This window comes from Macrobrachium nipponense, chromosome 3 (genome assembly GCF_015104395.2).
Source record: "Macrobrachium nipponense isolate FS-2020 chromosome 3, ASM1510439v2, whole genome shotgun sequence".
Taxonomy (NCBI): domain Eukaryota; kingdom Metazoa; phylum Arthropoda; class Malacostraca; order Decapoda; family Palaemonidae; genus Macrobrachium; species Macrobrachium nipponense.
Window position 1 is genome coordinate 53,672,696 of NC_087202.1, and position 22,024 is coordinate 53,694,719.

A 22,024-nucleotide genomic window follows, 5' to 3' on the forward strand; every position below is an offset into this window, starting at 1 on the left:
CCCGAATGGGATTCATCCAAGAGCAATTAAAGTTCCTCACCTATATCAACTCTACAGAAAAACTGCAGAACAACGAAAGGCACCAAAAGAATGGAAACTAGGTAATGCGCCCCCAATTTACAAAAAAGATCCAAGAGATGGCCTAGGAAATTATAGACCAATCTGTCTAACGTCAGTCCCTTGTTAGATTTTTTAGGCCATAATTGCAGATCAAATCGTGGATCACACAAATAGAAACAACCTGTTGTTAAACAGCCAACACGGCTTCAGACAAAATAGACCCTGCCTAACAAACCTCTTGGAGTTTTTCATCATATGCTTGGTATTTACGACAGTAGTAAAGGAATAGATATACTCAACCTACGTAGATTTCCAAAGGACTTTTGACAAGTCCCACACAAGCAACTAATAATAAAAGTTGGAGCTTTGGGAACTGTAGGAGAAATAGCAGACTGGATCGATGACTGGCTAACCAATAGAAAACAAAGGGTCGTAACAAACGGTAAGAATCAGAATGGGCAGATGTGCCATTGGTGTAGGCTTAACTAACAGGATCGCCAATTTGCAGATGACACCGAAGTAGGTGTGAATGCGGCAGACCCAGATGATATAGTGGAAAGTTTAAGAAATTATCTAAGGAAAATAGGAGTGGGCAAAAAGAGGGAAAATGCCTTTTGATTTGAATAATTGTAATGTGTTACAAATAGGTACAAGCAACCCACATGCCAGCTACGTACTTGCTACTTAGGAATGACATAAATAGTGTACAACAAGAAGAGGACCTTGTTTGTGTATATAATATATATATATATATATATATATATATATATATATATATTATATATATATATATATACATGTGTGTTTGTGTGTACACATCTTTATTACCTGTAAGTGGACTTATACTAAACTTCAGTGCATATCTTTAATGAACCCTAAAATCATTTTTACCTGTGGCAGTAATATTGATACAGCAACTAGCGCCGAAGGCCTAAAATATTATAAATCCTCGAAAAATACGAAAGAACCTAGGATGCGCCTGATGGTATGCGTATTAGTATTCCACAAACTGTGGGAAAAACTAAATCTCAACCAAAGAAATTCCCTAGACTCCAATACAGAAAAAAAAAAGAAATGTGTGTGTGAGAGAGAGAAAGATGAGGGTAAAGGAAGGTAGAAATAGAAATGATAAAAATCCTCCTATAGGGATGAATAAACATTTTCCATATAAACAACGCAAAACCACTAATTTCCAAGAACTTTCCTTTCGAAACAAAAGAACCGAATGAATCAGTGAACGTTTGACGTAGGTAAAGGTTTCCTTCCCTTTACCGAACGACAGTGTTCGAAGTTGAGCGACGGGCGGAACCTTAGTTTGAACCATTTGAAGCACTTTTGGTCTAAACCAACTCCGGGATAAATCTGACCTTGTACGGATTCTGCAACCTTTGATATCAATTCATTCAAGGGCTCACAAAGAGAGAGAGAGAGAGAGAGAGATTGGTACCATTACATATACGTATATATGTATACACATATATATGTGTGGGCGTGTATATATATATACACGGATATTGTTAGTTAATTTGCTAGTACTCTCTTATTACAAACACGTGGACACAAATTATATATATATATATATATATATATATATATATAGTATATATATATCTATATATAGTATATATATATATTTATATATAACCTTCACCTTACCCTTCATAGCTCTCAAGAACACTATTTCCTTCGCGCCTGAACATTGCATCGCTATAGATTTTGTCAAAGGCTTTTTAGATCCACATCTGTCACACATACTCTTTTATTTCACTTTCAAACATCTCACAAAACTGTTTTATAATACACGCAATCAAAACTCAAAACTTCGAAAGAGAGAGAGAGAGAGAGAGAGCGAGAGAGAGAGAGATAGAGAGAAAGAAGAGTAATCAGACAGTGAAAAAATATCATAATAAAAGTTAATAGAAATATACTTCAAGATATGGAGAGTGAGTACTAAAATATCGTAAAAAGCTACATGATTTTAAAATGATTATCAAGGTCTTTCATTCTCTCTTTCTCTCCAAGACATTCGAAGGAGCAATGCGCAGGGGAGCTGACCAGGGAGGTCCTCTACATTGCTGTTAAGAGAAAGTATATGATTATTAAACGGTAGGAACTTTTGCTTCTGCTTCTTCCTTCCTGGAGCATCCATGAGGGGAGATTTAAAAGAAGAATTTTCTTTGTAATTCATCAGCCACCTTTGCTTGTCTTCATTAGTGACCAGTAGAGGAAAAGACCCCATATAGACTCCACTTTTCTAGCCCCGCCCCCCGCCCCCCACCCCGCCCAAGGGGCGGGGTGGCTACCCCCCTCCCCCTCCTGATTGGCTCATGTACGTACGTGAGGCCTAAAAAGGGGCGGGGCAACCCCCCAAAACCCCCAAAAGGGGTGTGGCCACCCTGACCCCATATAGACTCCACTTGTCTGGGGGGTGTGGCCACCCTGACCCCATATAGACTCCACTATTCTGGGGGCGTGGCCACCCCTGACCCCAAATTGACTCCATTTGTATTATAAGCTCATGTTACGTACATGAGCTATAATTGACTCCATATGTTGATAATTCATGTACGTACATGAGCTCATAATTGACTCCATTTGTCTTACAAGCTCATGTACGTACATGAGCTCATATTAGGGGGCGTGGCCTCCCCTCCCCTAACCCCAAATCGACTCCACTTTTCTACCCCTGTGACGTCACATAAACTATAAGGGAATAAAACCATCTTTTCAACCCTCCAACTATTCTGGGGGGCGTGGCCACGGCCCTGAACCCCAAATTGTGACTCCATTTGTATTATAAGCTCATGTACGTACATGAGCTCATAATTGACTCCATATGTATGATAAGTTCATGTACGTACATGAGCTCATAATTGACTCCATTTGTCTTACAAGCTCATGTACGTACATGAGCTCATATTAGGGGGGCGTGGCCTCCCCTAACCCCAAATTGACTTCCACTTTTCTACCCCTGTGACGTCACATAACTATAAGGGAATAAAACCATCCTTTCAACCCTCCACTATTCTGGGGGGCGTGCCACCCTGACCCCAAATTGACTCCATTTGTCCTTACAAGCTCATGTACGTACATGAGCTCATATTAGGGGGGCGTGGACTCCCCTAACCCCAAATCAACTCCACTTTTCTACCCCTGTGACGTCACATAACTATAAGGGAATAAAAACCAACATTTCAAGCCCTCACCCCAAATTGACTCCACTATTTACCCACCCTGTGACGTCACGTAACCTCTGGGAATAAAAACCATTCTTTCAACCCCTGACCCAAATTGACTCCACCTTTCCTACCCCCTATGACGTCACGTAACTACTCTGGGAATAAAAAAACCATTCTTTCAAACCCTGACCCCAAATTGACTCCACCTTTCCTCCACCCCCTGTGACGTCACGTAACTCTCGGTAATAAAAACCAAACTTTCAACCCCTCACCCCAAATGACTCCACTATTCTACCACTGTGACGTCACGTAACTCTCTGGGAATAAAACCATTCTTTCAACCCCGACCCCACAATTGACTCCACCTTTCCTACCGACCTGTGACGCACGTAACTGTCCGGTAATAAAAACCAACATTTCAACCCCTCACCCCAATTGACTCCACTATTCTACCCTGTGACGTCACATAACTATAAGGGAATAAAAACCAACATTTCAACCCCCACCCCAAATTGACTCCACTTTTCTACCCCTGTGATGTCACGTAACTCTACGGGAATAAAACTTGACCCCACCCTGACCCCAAATAGACTCAGTTCACTGTTTTTTGCGACTCATGTCCCTTTAATTGTTTTCAAGTAACCGGGACGTTTACCTCATCCTCCTCCTATAAAATCTCTAAATTTATATATGCATATTGCGAATATACTCTCTCTCCCTCCCTCCCTCCCTCCCTCCCTCCCTCCCTCCTTCCCTCCCTCCCTTCTCCCTCTCTCTCTCTCAGCCGTTACTTTTGTTTTATTATATATATACACACAGCTGCCTTAGATATTCAGAGTTATCTGATAAAAGGATATTTGGCGACTGACTTCATCCACATGTGTATCTCCCCCAATAACCATATCAGAGTCAATGTTATCTGATGATGAATCACGCACACACACACACATATGAAGAAACGAGACCTTATCGCCATATTTGCCCAGCTGACTTCACGCCAACGTGAAATTTTATTTTTCATAGAATTTGAGTCATAATCTAGGTGGCGAACACAAGGACAAAGGTACACATTTCAATTTTGTTTATTTATTATACAGAGTTTGAAGAGGTTGAAAAATCAAATTACAGACGGAATTGTTATTTTATATTTATAAACCAATCCTAAATACAGGGGGAATGAATTAATATTCCATACAAATACATACATTAGAAAAAAACTGTACAAACACGAACGCGATAATATGCGCATTCGCTTTTTCAAAAACAATACTTCAACGAAACATACTACGGCTACTATATATTTTCTAACCTGTTCCTTGACATCACACCCCTTAGTATATACCACAAACATCTTCTCCAGCACTTTCCCGACCGTGTATCGAAGACGACGACGTTTCATCTAACACCTCAAAGCTTTTAAATTTAGCTAACAAGTTTTTCGCTAACTTGTGCGAAGAGGTTGATGAAGCCATGGCGAGAGTTCACGTCTTGATGTGACAATCCTTCAAGTCATCCACGCATGACTCATTTTATCAAAATCACCATCATCACGTGACTAAACAGCTCCGATATCATTGTTCCTAAAATGTTAATAAGCCACCCACACACTCGCCATCTTGTTTTTCGCATGTCCCGCCCTCACCTTCCCCACCCCCTCCTCCTCCTCCTCCTCCTCCCCCTTCCTCCTCTCCCTTTTTCCCCATATTTCGCCACGTTTCGATTTGCTTTTTAATGGCTATATTCCTTAACATCCAATCTTTAACCCCCGCCATTTCAATGAAGTAGCGATAATTCGAAATATTATCAAACGTGGGTTTTTTTATTCCCTTGAAATCTCGAGCTATATCTAAAATATTATAACCTGCGAGCGGATGAGTTAAATCTCCTTCTTCATTCCATTCAACCGTGTTAGAATCTTGTAAGTGCTTAACAAAAGCCGTAACGTATGACTTTTGGGGTTCTTTAAAAAATATCGGAATAATACCTGTTAAATCGGATTGCTCTTTTTGCGAGTCATGTCCCCTTTAATTGTTTTCAATGTAATGGGGGCGTTTACCACCTCCTCCCCTCCAGTCACTGCACCTACATTTTCTATAGGAGGGGGAGGAGGAGGAGGAGGAGGAGGTCCCGTGAGCGATATAGCCGGCATAGGTGGTTTTTGGATATTAAGGGAGACGTGTCCACTACTACTAACAGCTGCCGTATCCAACTTGCCAGTACCCTCTAGGTTATTATATCACGATCACAAACCTCTTTTCTATTCATTAACCTCTCATAGGTAATGGCAGGGATAACGTAAAACTCCTTCATTTTCAATTAAAAAGACTCCCTACCAAACTCGCAGCAATAGGCAATAAAACCGATAGAATAGTCCCCCTTTACGACTTTTCAGTATATTTTTCTTTTTAGATATGGACGTTGTTTTCAAGGACACAAGATGAATTTCTCGTCTACAATTTCTTAAGTGTTTAATAAACTTCTTATCTTGAGTTAGATTACCACAAAGAAAATTTCTAAAAATTTCCGAGAGAGTAGACACCAAACCACCGTTTTTAAGAGGGGTGGGAATAACTTTATTCTTCTTTCACTGGTGATGAAACCAGAGATGAATAAAATAAAGTTTTTATTTTTACGTATTAAAGGTTGCTTACGGTTCATATCCGTACAATTTGAGACTCATCAACCCAGGAATTGAATTGACTCGGATAACCTTTCCAATGAACGTAATATTGAGTTTTATTATCTTTCCTCCTCCTTTCCCAGAATAGTGATATCATACGTTTCTGGTAGATTTGTGCGAATTAATTCTTCACGATAAAATACGCCCTTTATTTCTTCACCCGCTAAATCTTCCAAGAAGTATACGACCGGATTTTGCCTTGTATCCACTTTTCGGATTTTAAAAATTTCCAGAGTTATTTTATTTTGAATTGTATATCCCCTCCTAAAAATGCGGTTGCGACGCTCATCGGCAATACGTACAACGTCTCCAACATTCAAGAGCGAAATGGCGGGAGGATTAACGAGAACAGCCTTTTTATACATGCTCGAGAATTGACGTTCAATGTCATCTCTATCCGTTAATGCGTGAACCTCTTGCGGGGTGCGACCCAAATTCTATGGGGGGTATGATTATAAACTCTGAACAATGTCGCGCAAGACGTTAATGTATTTTAAGGTATTCTTATGTGTGAGATATCTATATATACGACCCTTAATAGTCCTTATGACTCTTTCAGCTATAGAGGATTTATTTCTCTCGAATAAACGCTATATAATTTTATATTTTTACTATCTAGATATTCCCTGACGTGTTTTGTTATAATATTCCCTACCCTCATCGCTATTCAAACGTGAAATTCCCAAAAATTCGGTAGATTCGATAACCTTCTTCAAAGCGCGACGCATAGTAACACCATCCTTCTTTTTCAAGGGAACAATTTGTAGATATCTGGAAAAACACGTCAATAAAGACTAGCAAATATTTAACCCATTATTATACCGAGCTAATTTGGCATATCAGCTAAATCGGTGCTCGCTATTACTCTCGGTTTGGGTGATATGATTTTTTCTTCTGGGGAATTTTTTCGAGTGACTTATGCAGTGTGTAAGACTTTTGCCCACGTAAGAATTCTTTAACATTTTCACGAGTAATTTGGCTATTCAGATTTTTCGCTACTCTGAATAAAGAGTCCACCCCGCTGAAACTACCCACACCCGTGCATCTCCGTACAAAGTTTTTAGCAGTTTTATCCGTTCTTTATCCATATTGGTAAGCTATTTGATATTCGTTTCACCCAGAATATTAGTTCGGAGCTGTAACAGTTCAGTGTTGACGGAGCGAAGTCTACTAACAAATAACCGTAGCGGTTTACGTGATAGGGCCTTTTTATATATGTCTGAAAAGGCTGAAGCTTTTTGACGGCCGAATAACTGCCGACCTAAAGTTTCAATTTGACTAAAATCACGATTTTTCATTAGAATATAATGTGAGCAATTCAAGCTTATACTTCTACTAAACTTGCCCGAATGAAACATATTCTGCGTTATGAATATAACTGAAATAGATGAATGACGTCCCGCTGTGAAGGCGTTGGTGACAAATTTATTATCACTGGCCTCAAGGAAGCAATCATCGAGTATGAATAATAGACCTTTATTAACCCCCGTCTGCCCCTTTTCAGTGTAATCAAAGGGATTTAAAATTTCTTTGGATACTTTAAATTTGGGGACCTATTGAGGGATGCGTTTCGAGGGGGTGTTCAGATACCCCGCAATATAAAAGTATTGGAAATGCGTTTCATAGAGTTCAATGATTTTTTGACATAGGCTGACTTGCCACTGTTACTAAACGCGATGATAATACGAGCGGGATTAGCGAAACGGGTCTAACAACTGCCAGGGAAGGGACCTGTCGCGGCCTGGATGTTAGCGCGTTTAAGGACTATAGTTGTGTACTTTACGCGCCTCCTTTTTAATATACAAGCCTTAATAATAATTAGGGTGAATGGAAGTTGACGGCAATAATATTTGTTTAATTTCCATAATGAAATACATACAGGTTTTTCCTACAATATAAAAATAGAACGTAAAGTAAAAATGCAAACTATAATAAAAAATTAAATATAATAATTCAAAATATAAAAAACTAACTGTGTATATGATTATATAATAAAAATACATTATATACAATATAATATATTAAAATATATGAATATAAGATAAAATATATAGTAAAATATACAAACTATGACACCCGGTCAAGGTGTGATACGCCCCCGTTTAACTGGAGGAGAGGGTGAAACCATTTTCCGTCGAGGAGTCAAAACGTCGAAGAGAGAGAGGAATTAACATTGTATATTTTACTATTCTCTCTTCGACGTTTTGAACATCCTTTCACCCGTGGGAAATGACGTGATGGATGTAGGGTCGGAGGAATAGGAGGAGTAGGAATTCTCGAGGTGCTAGGAGCGGGAATATTTAAAATTGGAGAGATTGCCGCAACTACCGGCGCCACACTACCCTCTCTAGATCCTCCTCCTCCTCCTCCCCCTCCCCTCCCCCTCCCCTCCCCTCCTCCTCCGCTATACCCTCTTCCACCCCAATGTCTGGATGTCCATACGCCAACGATTTATAAGGTGTCACATAATATCTCTTGTCCTCTAAAGGACAGAGAGATACCTTTCGCTGGCTCGTATGACACATCGTGCCTCCTACTCTTGCAAATTGTGCACACGAGTATAAGTAATCTCATTCTTTTCGATTACAGCTCGATACTGGTCATGTGGAATGGTCTTTGCCGGCATCTTTGTACACCTTTCAAGGTGTTTACTACGACTAGTTTCCGTCAGATACGAATAAACTTTAGGTTTAACGCCGTAAATTCCCTCATGAGTTCAGCCCCCGTTTCAAACCTTCACTAACCCGAGTTCCCCCTTACGTGACTCATCATACAATTCGTGAGTTTGGGGAAATTACTCAAATCCATGTAGGGTTTGAGCACACCCTTCAGTTCCCGATTGAGGTTATCAGTCACCAGGGAAAAGATCAAGCTGTCAGTGTCGGTATAAAGGAGCTGAACTCGGTGTCCATACTGCTCGAAGAACGTCGTAATAGAACCGATACATCATATCCTTCGCCATGTCTAGTATACTGAAACCGATATAAATCGGGGATTCAGCCATAACAGACTCTTTGCAATGGTTTTACAATGTACCTGTCGTTACCCAGTTTTTCCAAAGGACTTGTACGTGTGTTTGGACACATTCCTGAGAAGAGAGGCTTCACCGGTGGTGACGACAGTTCGGGTAGAATAATTCAATGAATTTTTAATAGTGACACCGAAAAGACCATTCATTATGATTTTGATGGTGTTCCTCTTGTCCGGATCGGTCTCTTTAGCACGCCTTTCGGCATTCTCCAGAATATATTCCCTCAAATAAAAATCCTGTTTGAATTTGTACACTTTCCTTATTACATCAAACTTCGAGACCGAGCCTATCAACGTTTGTAATAACGGAAGACAGATCAAGTGATTACGCATGGGTAAATGCGTACCCGTCAACTTAACATTTTTCTTGGGTAGCTTCACCTTGAATTATTCATTAGGTTTTTACTATAGGGCGATAGATCCTGGTGAGTCACATTCATGTGATGAATGGCGAGAGGGAGATCGTCCGTCTGTAGAGCAACATCCCGTCTAACTGGTTTGGTATCGAGCAGTATAAAATAACCGTATTCACCTGTGAATCAATGGCGGTAATATCGCTAGCGACAAAACTTTCTAATTCGACAGGGGAAAGTTCAGTTATTTCACCAAGGGCATTTTGTATTTACTCATGGACTGTGGATACAAACTGGTGAAGTCGTAATAAATATGTACGATTGAGGATCACCCACCTAAAACTGGGATTTAACTCTGGATTATTAGCTACGCATCGCCTTCGAACTAGACTACAAAAACCGCCGCGGATGTTTTTACAAATTAATTGATAGAGTTCACCATTCGAAATGAGGGGGAGACGAATTTTAGAGGAATATAGAAAGCATCGAGTGAGAGAGTAGGTAGAAGTCAGGTAACGGGCAGGGTCTAGTCCGAATTGCACCATGGCAGCCTTCTCCAAGCTAAATAAACGTCCGCTAATAATCCCACATCCATTAACAAATACAAAACGGTATAATCTAGAAGATTGGTGCAATTAGCGGCGTTCCAAACCTTGACCACGTGTGCATAGCCCCCGCTGGAAAGGGTTTCTCCCGTAAGTTCCGAATCGAAACACTCTCGAGAAGGGATGCCGGGCTTTCGCAGGATATTGAAGCCCGTCACTAATCATAAGGGTAGTACTGTTTACCCGTACCCAAAAACTAAATCGAGACAATCCCGAGAATACTGGGTTAACAACTGACGTGCGATTTCGAGGGAACCTTTCTGTTTGATATGACTCGAGGCGAGACTAGAAAGGGTCCCCCTAATCACGTTGTTGCTATCCACGAATCTCAGATTGCCGATCTGGCCGAGTAAAATTTACTACCCTCGCGTTTCAGAATTTCAAAATCATGCTGAGCCCCCGCCTCTTTCAAGACCAGGGCGATGTCATATGACAAATTGTGTACGAACACTGTTAAGTTGGCTCCTTAAATTGCATATTCAAATTACACTGTTGACACAGTGTACACACAAAGTTGTCCCGTGCCACAAAATGAGCGTGATGTCGCATTTTCGTGACTCCAGCCTTGAATTCGACGTTACATCCTCCGCAATGAGTGCTCGCTTCAAACTTACGGGCGGATTCAGGACTCATATGTAAAGGATACGCACGCATTTGTTCACGCAATAACGCCCAGTCCCGGTTCATGTTCTGCAAACAATCATCAACGCATTTCTCTCCGTGACTTAGTCTATGGGTACAATATTCCCCCGTTCTACCGTCAACGATCACGTAGCAGTAAGCGAAAGCTTTCTGTCGAGATACTATTCTCGGATCGTCTTCTCCGGTCTTCGGTTGAATATTATACGCCTCAAATCCAGGAAAGCCATGTGCGAGATTGGCAGCAGAGCTTTAACTTTAGTAAACTGTTTAAATTGGCCGGGTTCTGGGTATTCGACAGTGGTTCGAGCAGTACAGGCCTGTGTGTGCGCCTCACGGATGGTGGAACTATTAAACAAAGTCAAACAATTGTAACACATACCACCCGCGTGCTCAATCCCCCGCCCCTGCTTGAATCCGTGTCGGAACTTCTTCACGAACGCCAACATATCTTTAATCAATGCGACGTGGTCGTCAGTGATTAATAACAACGTGACCAAATGAGGACTTTGGGGGTTACCACCTTTCCTCGCTAGATGTACCGTCCAATGTTTTTTCCGCTGTTTCCCCATGAATAATTCACATAATTTATACAGATATATGTTGAGGTTATTCCCCTTTTCTAATGTTTTGAAAGAGTCATGGGTCAACGGCATATCTGGCGAGTGTTTGATATAAATTGTCCCCTCCCCATCCTCCTCATTAAGACACGAGGGAGTTGTTAATACGTGTGGGAGGGTTATCTCGCAGTACAACGTACGCTTCTAACGCTGTAACGACACAGTTGTACCCGGACTGAATATTGATAACCTGATCACTACCGCGGACTCCCTTGGGATACACCTGGAAGTTATTAATATTCACTAACTCACGCCGCGTGATATGAAGTTCACCCTATCTAGCGAGGTCATACACCAACCCGAACCCTCAGTACGGTTGAGTCTTTCTTCCAAGTTATTAGCTTATATCTCAATGGCCTCCTCCAGGGAGTCATAGATCGAGTCAATCGTAGTGAGGGTGGGTGGAGTACATACATAGAAAGCACTTTTTTTCATTCATGTCGCCTAGCATCCTCACGCTGGTGATAATAACGCACAAGTATAGCATAGCCGATCGAATACCTCTTTCGAGGAAGTTACTGTGCACATCTTCGCGTAATCGGGTTATGCTACTACTTAACTTCATTGCCACGTCAATGTGTGACCCTACTGCGGCCGCATAATGAATGGTACTCACTACCTTATTACCCTCCGTTCTTTCCCTCGTGAGTGAAGATCCCCTTCTGGTTCCTACACCTCCACCAATGCGCGATGCTTCATTATTATTATTACTCCCCATCAAATCTTCATCTAATGGGAAGTCTTCAGCGAAGGGATCTGTAAAGATAATTTTAAATAAGCACCGGAGTGAACGTGTATTATAATAATAATAATAATAATAACTGCAAAAACTGCAATAATAGTAATAATAATAATAATAATAATAATAATAATAATAATAATAATAATAATAATAATAATAATAATAATAATAATAATAATATTTTACCTGGATCGGAGGGTGGTGAGGATGATTCATCATGGCGGTTAGAGGCTTGGACATTTTCTTGAATGACGTGACAATCTGTGTGATAACAAATTCATGAATAAGGTGTGACATAACATGAACGTGGAGGTTTTTATGTACATATATTATAAACCCGATGCCCATTGTTAGTCATACAGTCTACATTCAACATGTGTGGCGATCACATCATATACGTGAATAGCAATGCCTGTATAGGTACATTTCCAGAAAATCGGGCGTGTAAATTACCAATAGGTTAGCCGTCCCTATATCATTACCGAAAGGAGTGGAATATGAAGTGGGGCTAGTGGGAGTCATTCTCCCGAAATTATATTACGCTATTAAACCAGGAGACGTTGATTTTACTATTCAATTTAACGCGATCTATAATGAGTCAGATGGGAAACGCATTTACACGTATATTTATAAGTCCATTTCGGGTTTGTTGGGTGGTGATATGAATGTCATGACTAGAGCGTTTAATACGGAAATTATTGAACAATTATCTGAATTTTACGGAGAACATATTCGCGGAGCTATCCGCAGGACGGCCGTTTATTTCTCATGGAAACGATGACACGAAGAGAATGAGCATTCACATATCGATGCAGGAGCAGCAAAGTTGATATGATTGATTCAATTACGATTAAACTCAGTGCTAAAGCAGCTAATATGTTTGGTTTCAATGAAAAAGTCAGGTATTTAATATACAGTTCGGGTGCGTTGAGACCTCATCACAGTAGAAATATATTCCAGCAGGGCGTTGAATACGTTTACCTGTATTCGGGTATCGTTCAACCTACCATCTTGGGTGATAAAATGGTTAATCTCTTAGACTGCTTCACGTTAGGATGTGCATGTGGTAAAGGTCCGCATAATGCCATTTATAAACCTTTAAATACCATTGACGTATTGGATACATTACTATCGATGTCTCAGATCAGAACGGTGAAGAATAATGCTTTAACTGAAAACTAAAAGGGGTTCTATCGTGCAGTCTGCATATAAGACCTAGATAAAACGCTATCGAACTTTTTCTTATAAATACCAATACGTGACATATACCCGTCGTAGTATTTTTTTTAACCGACATGGCTGGTGAAACACTATATATTTGAGCAGTCTCGGCTGTTTAGACACGTATACCAAAAATACACCTTCGAAATTGCCAATAGATTACCTACACCTATATTATTACCTAATGGGGTTGTGAATATGAAGTAGGTTTAGCTTCGATCATGTTCCCGGGGAGTTATTACGCTATATTATCCAAAGATGATTTATTCACTCTCGAATTTATTACAGAGCGTCATAAACGTGATAGGCAATACATATTTGTATAGACCGAGAATAGCAATGTTGCGGGGGATATGAAGAGACTCGTGAGAGCTCTTAATAAGGACGTGTATGATTACTTAAAAGTTTATTACGGTGATAATTTCATAAATTATTTTATAGTAACGGTATATTTCATTGGGATGAAGATTTAAGAAGAATTACTATACACGTATCAAGAGAGAGAAATTGAGAACGGGGGACGTTAAAAGTATATACGTCAAATTTAGCGGAAAAGCGCGAAATTATTAGGTTTTCATATTAATACGGTTATGAAATATATGGCGGGCGTGAACTGAATGAACACTTTCCCTTGATTCTCTACCTGATAATTGTGGGGTAGATTATATATATGTGTATACGGATATAGTTCAACCGACGATTTTTGGCGGGAGACTAGTAAATATATTGGACTGTTTTACTTTAGCAAGTGGTAGAGGAAAAGGAATACATAATACAGTCTACAAATTGTTGAACACGAACATCTTGGGATCAGATTTCTATTCTTATCACGGATCAAAATGGTCACCTTTTACATTTCACTAAAGACTCGAGTGTTTACTTGCCTGCTCCGTATAAAACCTAGAGGAAAATTAGATGAATAGGTGAGTATATATTCGATGTTCACCCTTGGCATTCCTTATTCGTGATCGTAACACCCTCGAGTCAACTAGAACTTGCGAATCAAGCTCAACTTAAATTGTTTGGGAATAGTATAAACAGTAAAATGAGAGTGTTATTCGCGCCTCCTTCAGAGGCGGAATTTAAAAAACTATTTTTATCAGACCCTTTATTAAGGAGAGGAGCGGGATTTGAGATGGATTTCCGTTTTCTATCCCGGCCGCAGAAGGGGAAGCGGTTTTTTTTCGGCCATAAGTGGTATTGCACGGAAAGTGCTTCCTTTTCTATTTAACGCCGCGAAACCTTCAGTTAATGAATTCGGTAGATCTGTGTTATCTGATATGGTAAACAGCGGTTTACCTTTAAAAGAATCCATAAAACGAAATGGATAAGGGCCCTTCAAAACTACCGGACAACGAATTTTAAGCGGTACTGGAAGGAGAAGGAGAACGAGACGGAAGAAAACAGTGAAACGTTTTAGTTAGACGGTCGAGTGTGGGAGGAAAAGAAAAAAACGGAGAAGAGGAAGGGCACACGAGTTAAAATCTAGGAGTAAAATATAATAAGGACGTGTACGATCTTTTGTAACTCATTCATCAATTGACATTCGGCGGGTACGCACTCGTTCTACCCTTCATCTAAAATTATATAAACACAAAATATGGCTAGCGTAGTTCCTAACATACCCGGAACTGGTAATCAAGTTCCTGTTTCATCGTATATTGCGGGTATATCAGAATTGTTCCCGAATGTTATAGACGGAGAATTATTGAAACTTCAATTAATTCAAAGGAAAGACTGGATTTTACACCTTGTAATATTTCCATAAATCAAGTTCTATCTGATAAATATATAGAATTTCGCATTAATGGGGTGGCAGGTTCTTTCTTAGATTGTCAAGTATAGCTTTAGAATTATATATCTCATTGATAGGGACGGTGCGCAATTAGCGGATGATGTTCACGTGGCCGTCGTTAATGGTATTAGTAATACATTATTTAAATCCGCTTCCGTTTTCTTGAATGAAAAGTTGGTGGAATCCTGTCCTGTATTTAACTATCAATCATATATAAAAATGTTTGAAAATGATAAAACCCTCGACATTACCTACCACCGGTCGGGCGGGATTTTATACGATGACTATCATGTAACACACGGGGTTAACTCGGCAATTTACAGCCGGTACCTTCGGTCAAACCGGCAGGTGGGAGACGAAAGTTATGGGTGACATTAAAACGAGGGGCGTGCATACATATTTTCCACTTCTTTTGGATATAGCGACTATAGACATGTATTTACTGGATTCAGTTTGATTTGAGACTTAGGCTCGAATTAGCGAATAATAGCTGGTTTATGGGCGCCCACACAGACGGACATTTAAATGTGTTCATGTAGAAAGGCTAAATTATGGATCGAGTAGAGTTACCCCACATTATAACGCAATGTCGGCTTTAAATGAGGCGATAGCGTTAATCTATACAATATATATTTGATAAGACTTTATACAAGACATACGTTATTGGGTCAAAATGAAAATTCGATTTTAATAGATCAGCCTTTTAAACAGTTGTAATACCTGAAAAAATCACATTGGCCATGATGATATGGAAACACATTTTCAGGTAATTACGCGACCAATAGTCTATATTTTCAATCTTTCGATTAAATAATATACATATTACCGTTTAATGGGAATACTGTGTTATAATATTCAATGTAGTTTCCCTAATACCATCATGCAATTATATCACCGAGACGCAGAAAGTATAGGGGGTGTCGGTGATAATCTGATCACTTATGATAGTTTTAAAAAATGGTAGAAGCTATTTACTGCTTTAATTTTGTGGTGGAAGATGTTGAAGATTCCATGCCAGTGGAAATTTCGGCAAACCTGCGAATATCGATCAGGCGGGTACGGCTACGCCTAGCCCTTGCATTATTTTACTTTTTTGGGGATACCAAGGGTATTTTAACGGTGGATGCGGATAGGGTTATTCATGTGATGTTAGGGGTTAAATGGAATGGATACAAAAGAAATTGAAATAAGTTTAAAAGGTTTCACTCGGTGACCGGTTAAATATTTAGGTGTTGTTCGCTTCGGATGAAGTAGGATTATTGACATTGCCAGAAAGTAGAATTAAACCTTTAGTTTTTTATATCTAATACATTATCTTCGTCTACTGATATTAATATTGTTGGTCATTGGGTATGTTTTTACGTGGAAAAATCACCTAGAAATATAATCTTCTTTTTTGATAGTTACGGTATAAATCAAAAGTTTTATTCGAATGACTTCTCTAAATTTATATATGCGCATCCCGAATATAACCTCTATCGCCTAATAAAACAAATACAACCTGATAAATCGTACAAGTGCGGTCCTTTACGTTAGTTTTTTGTTCATTGCGTGAGTCACCGTGGTGTGAAAGCAGTATATCCTTAATACAAAATGTATTCTCATTCACTCGTTTGGGAGGTAATGATAAATGGATAACGGGATATTATTTTAAATATTTGAAAAAGTTTAATGTTTCACATTGGAGGGGGTGGGGGGTCAAACGTGCTATTACGTACAAGGAATGTCTCCGCATCTTGAACAACTAAGGTAAATGCATATTTTTTCTTTGATTTTTATATTACTCCATTTACATTCTATTAAGGATATATTCTATATATGTATCATACACCTTCAATCACATAACTTTTTTACTTATTTCAGGATGAGCTGTGAGGATCATTCGCCCATGAACGTCGGTGTTAATCTGCTAAGACGTCTTATTCGTTTCCTCTTAAACGTTTTCGGCATATTCAGGTTAAAAATAAGGATACACGTGGAAGTTATATTGGGATGCGTGCTGAGACGGTCTGACAGCGATTAGTGTATTGAATTTGTAAACTCTTTATGTGGTCAATAAATCCTTATGAATAATTATATAGGTGTTTTTTTTACTATGCCCATAATGCATTTGACGGAAAAAAAAAAACAGGGAAACGGAGAAAAAAGAGTGCGTGTTTCTATGGAATCAGGAACTATTATTAAATAATATATAACACATCGGTTTTTGTTTACATACCTTCACCGGGTTGCTCGTTTCCTTCAGTAGTGGGTGGTGGCGAAGTTGATCGGGGGTTGCACTGTTGTGGGCTGCAGTGGTAGTTGTTGCATCTCCTGCTACTTCTTCTTCTTCTTCTCCTGCTTCATGGTCATGACCCGTTTTCACCTTCCTAATAAATGAGTTTGGGCTCCAACACCATAATAGTAATGGTGTCTGACTTGAGTGGCTACTTCGTCGGCTGACAGTTCACTACTAGAGTTATTTCCCATATCTGAAAGGGAGGAATAATGACTGTTTTATATATTCCGCTTCTTTCAACGGGTACATTTTTTATAAGAATATCTATTCCATATACAGATGAATCTTATTGCTGTTTTTAATATTTACTATACTCTATGTTCAAGTAAATGGAAAGTGTTTTATATGCTACTTACTGAATAGTGACAGAGGGAAATGACGTTTCGGTCAAGAGAAATACTTGTAGGGACGGAGGTTGGTGTGTTGCACTTACTCTATACACTTTGGGTAAGGAATAACATCAATTTTCCTTGTCGGTTGTATTTATGGTATAGTTGGGAAGTAATAATCAGGTGTGACATATGATGTTTCGATGAAGTATTGTATTACCAAAGATGAAGTTCACGCCTTGTAGCGATAGAATTTATCCCCATTGGAGGAAAGATGTGTGGAAGTTTTATATATGAGTCATATGTGTGTGTGTGTGTGTGTGTGTGTGTGTGGTGTTGTGTGTGTGTGTGGACGGCCTTTGTTGTGAGGAAATGATAAGGCTTGTTTATTCGTGTCTGCGAGAAACATGACTGGAGTGATACTGATTTTGATAAAATGAGTCATGTGTGGATGACCTTTGGGGTGAGGGAATGATAGGACTTGTTTATTCATGTTAGTCTGAATCATTGCTGGGAGAGGCTTGATGCTTCGTCACAACGGGTTTGTAATCAGTGATTGTGATAAAGGGGTCTTGGGTAGCGGGGCTTTCGTAGTTCATTATCTCTTGAAGGATTGTCACATCAAGACGTGAACTCTCGCCATGGCTTCATCAGCCTCCTCTTGTAAGTTAGTTTCGGGAACTTGTCCGAAAATAAGTTCAGGAAGAGGAATATGTGTCTAGTAGTGGCCACTAACTGTGTGACATGCAGGAATTACGGTGTTGTGGCGGACGTCATTCGAGCTTATCCATATGCCGAATTGGCAGGTTTTCGATATTCTCGCACTGGTGCATCATATGCCTGTCTTCGTGATAGGGGTATTGAAGGGTCCGCCATTGTGAAAAGACCTGAAAATATCACATCTTGGGAATGCGACGAAGAAGTTGATCTACCCACCATAGCTACCTTATTAACACAATACGGTATTGGTGCCCCATTGAAGATAATGAATACGCGCAAAAGAGCGTGGCTTATTCCAAAGATGAAGATCACGCCGATCGTTTGGGCAGAGATACCAAACAGATGAGGTTCAATCACTTTTTTCTTCGGTCAAGAAATTGAAGGAAGAATTATTTAAATCATCGTATGGACTATGCCAAATATGTTATCTTTCCCGCTGGCATCGGTCAGAGCGGACTGTTAATATGACTTGGTTGAATCAATATTTACCTGTGTTAGCTACATTCAGTGATGAAATGAGCAAAATTGGTAAAAATATGCTGCGTGGCTATAATGAAAAAGAATTTATCCCTGTTGGAGGAGAGGTGTGTGGAAGATTTATATATGAAAAACTTGTTAGCTAAATTTAAAAGCTTTGAGGTGTTAGATGAAACGTCGTCGTCTTCGATACACGGTCGGGAAAGTGCTGGAGAAGATGTTTGGTGGTATATACTAAGGGGTGTGATTGTCAAGGAAACAGGCTAGAAAATATATAGTAGCCGTAGTATGTTTCGTTGAAGTATTGTTTTTGGAAAAAGCGAATGCGCATATTATCGCGTTCGTGTTTGTACAGTTTTTTTTCTAATGTATGTATTTGTATGGAATATTAATTCATTCCCCTGTATTTAGGATTGGTTATAAATATAAAATAACAATTCCGTCTGTAATTTGATTTTTCAACCTCTTTCAAACTCTGTATAATAAATAACAAAATTGAAATGTGTACTTTGTTTGTCCTTGTGTTCGCCACCTCGATTATGACTCAAATTCTATGAAAAATAAAATTTCAGTTGGCGTGAAGTCAGCTGGGCAAATATGGCGATAAGGTCTCGTTTCTTCATATGTGTGTGTGTGCGTGATTCATCATCAGATAACATTGACTCTGATATGGTTATTGGGGGAGATATCACATGTGGATGAAGTCAGTCGCCAAATATCCTTTTATCATGATACTCTCGAATATAGCAGCTGTGTGTATATATATATAAAACAAAATGTAACGGCTGAGAGAGAGAGAGGGAGAGGGAGGGAGGTAGGAGGAGGGAGGAGGGAGGGAGGGAGGGAGAGAGAGTATATTCGCAATATGCATATATAAATTTAGAGATTTTATAGGAGGAGGGATGAGGTAAACGTCCCGGTTACTTTGAAAACAATTAAAGGGGACATGAGTCGCAAAAAACAGTGAACTGAGTCTATTTGGGGTCAGGGTGGGGTCAAGTTTATTCCCGTAGAGTTACGTGACATCAAAGGGGTAGTAAAAGTGGAGTCAATTTGGGGGGTGGGGGTTGAAAATGTTGGTTTTTATTCCCCTGAGAGTTATGTGACGTAAACAGAGGGGGTAGGAAAGGTGGTGAGTCAATTTGGGGTCAGGGGTTGAAAGAATGGTTTTATCCCAGAGAGTTATGACGTCACAGGGGTAGAATGTGGAGTCATTTGGGGTGAGGGGTTGAAATGTTGGTTTTTATTACCGGAGAGTTTTACGTGACGTCACAGGGGTAGGAAAATCGGTGGAGTCAATTTGGGGTCGGGGGTTGAAAGAATGGTTTTATTCCCAGAGAGTTACGTGACTCACAGTGGTAGAATAGTGGAGTCAATTTGGGGTGGGTGAGGGGTTGAAATGTTTTTGGTTTTTATTACCGGAGAGTTTACGTGACGTCACAGGGGGTAGGAAAGGTGGAGTCAATTTGGGGGTCAGGGGTTTTTGAAGAATGGTTTTTATTCCCAGAGGAGTTACGTGACGTCATAGGGGGGTAGGAAAGGTGGAGGTCAATTTGGGGTCAGGGGTTGAAAGAATGGTTTTATTCCCAGAGAGTTACGTGACGTCCACAGGGTTTAGAATAGTGGAGTCAATTGGTGTGAGGGCTTGAAATGTTGGGTTTTTATTCCCTTTATAGTTATGTGACGTCACAGGGGTAGAAAAAGTGGAGTTGATTTGGGGTTAGGGAGTCCACAAACTACCCCCCTATATGAGCTCATGTACGTACATGAGCTTGTAAGACCAAATGGAGTGCAATTTGGAGTCAGGGTGGCCACGCCCCCCCAGAATAGTGGAGGGTTGAAGGATGGTTTTATTCTTATAGTCTGTGACGTCACAGGGGTAGAAAAGTGGTGAGTCAATTTGGGGTTAGGGGAGGCCACGCCCCCCTAATATGAGCTCATGTACGTACATGAGCTTGTAAGACAAATGGAGTCAATTATGAGCTCATGTACGTACAGACTATCATACATATGTCAATTATAGCATTACTACATGAGCTTATAAAAAATGGAGTCAATTTGGGGTCAGGGGTGGCCACGCAGAATAGTGGAGGGTTGAAAAGATGGTTTTTATTCATAGTATGTGGGACGTCACAGGGGTAGAGTGGAGTCGATTTGGGTTATGGGAGGCCACGCCCCCCTATATGGCTCAAATGGTACGTACTGATTTGTAAGGACAAATGGATCATTATGGGGACTCATGGTACCGTACTGAAAAAAAAAAAAAACTTATCAATACTATGAGTCATTATGAGCTCATGTACTACATGACTTATAATACATGGGAGTCAATTTGGGGTCAGGGGTGGCACAGATAAGTGGAGTCTATGGGGGTCAGGTGGGGCCACACCCCCCAGACAAGTGGAGTCTAGGGTGGTCCAGGGTGGCCACACCCCCCAGACAAGTGGAGTCTATATGGGGTCAGGGTGGCCACACCCCTTTGGGGGTTTTGGGGGTTGCCCCGCCCCTTTTTAGGCCTCACGTACGTACATGAGCCAATCAGGAGGGGGGTAGCCACGCCCCTTGGGGGGGGGGTGGGGGGGGTGGGGGGCGGGGGGCGGGGCTAGAAAAGTGGAGTCTATATGGGGTCTTTTCCTCTACTGTGACCGTTCCTTTAAAAGTCTAAACAAATGAGCTTCGATGTTACCTTATATGTAATTTACAGTATATGAACATAAAAGCATACTCTCACATGCACACACACTCGACACATGTACGTTTATATATACACCGATATTTTTAGTTAATTTGCTGGTATGTCTGTTAATACAAACGCGCGCACACAAATATATATATATATATATATATATATATATATATATATATATATATGTGTGCGCGCGCATGTTTGTATCAACAGACGTATCAGCAAATTAACTAACAATATCTGTGTATATATGAAGTATTCACATCTGTGTTCATATAAACGTACATGTGTATATACAAACGCACACATGTACGTTTATATATACACCGATATTATTGTTAGTTAATTTGCTAGTACGTCTGTTAATACAAACGCGCGCACACAAATTATATATATATAGATATGTATATATATATATATATATATATATATATATATATATATTCATTTGTGTGCGCTTGTTTGTATATATATATATATATATATATATATATATATATATATATATATATATATATGTGTGCGCGCGTTTGTATTAACAGACGTACCAGCAAATTAACTAAAAATATCGGTGTATATATAAACGTACATGTGTGCGAGTGTGTGTGTG

General features: G+C 39.9%; 2 long non-coding RNA genes across 2 annotated transcripts in view; one reads left to right on the forward strand and one right to left on the reverse strand.

Moving 5' to 3' along the window:
- The window catches only part of LOC135222199 (uncharacterized), a 253,543-nt gene that overhangs the window by 104,335 nt on the left and 127,184 nt on the right, over positions 1 to 22,024 (forward strand). The gene's annotated exons all lie outside the window — the stretch shown is intronic.
- LOC135222198 (uncharacterized) lies at positions 11,572 to 17,217 on the reverse strand. Its single transcript, XR_010316202.1, has 3 exons — positions 17,143 to 17,217; positions 12,095 to 12,169; positions 11,572 to 11,922 (listed from the first exon to the last, which is right to left on the reverse strand). It is a non-coding gene; the product is annotated as an uncharacterized LOC135222198 (long non-coding RNA).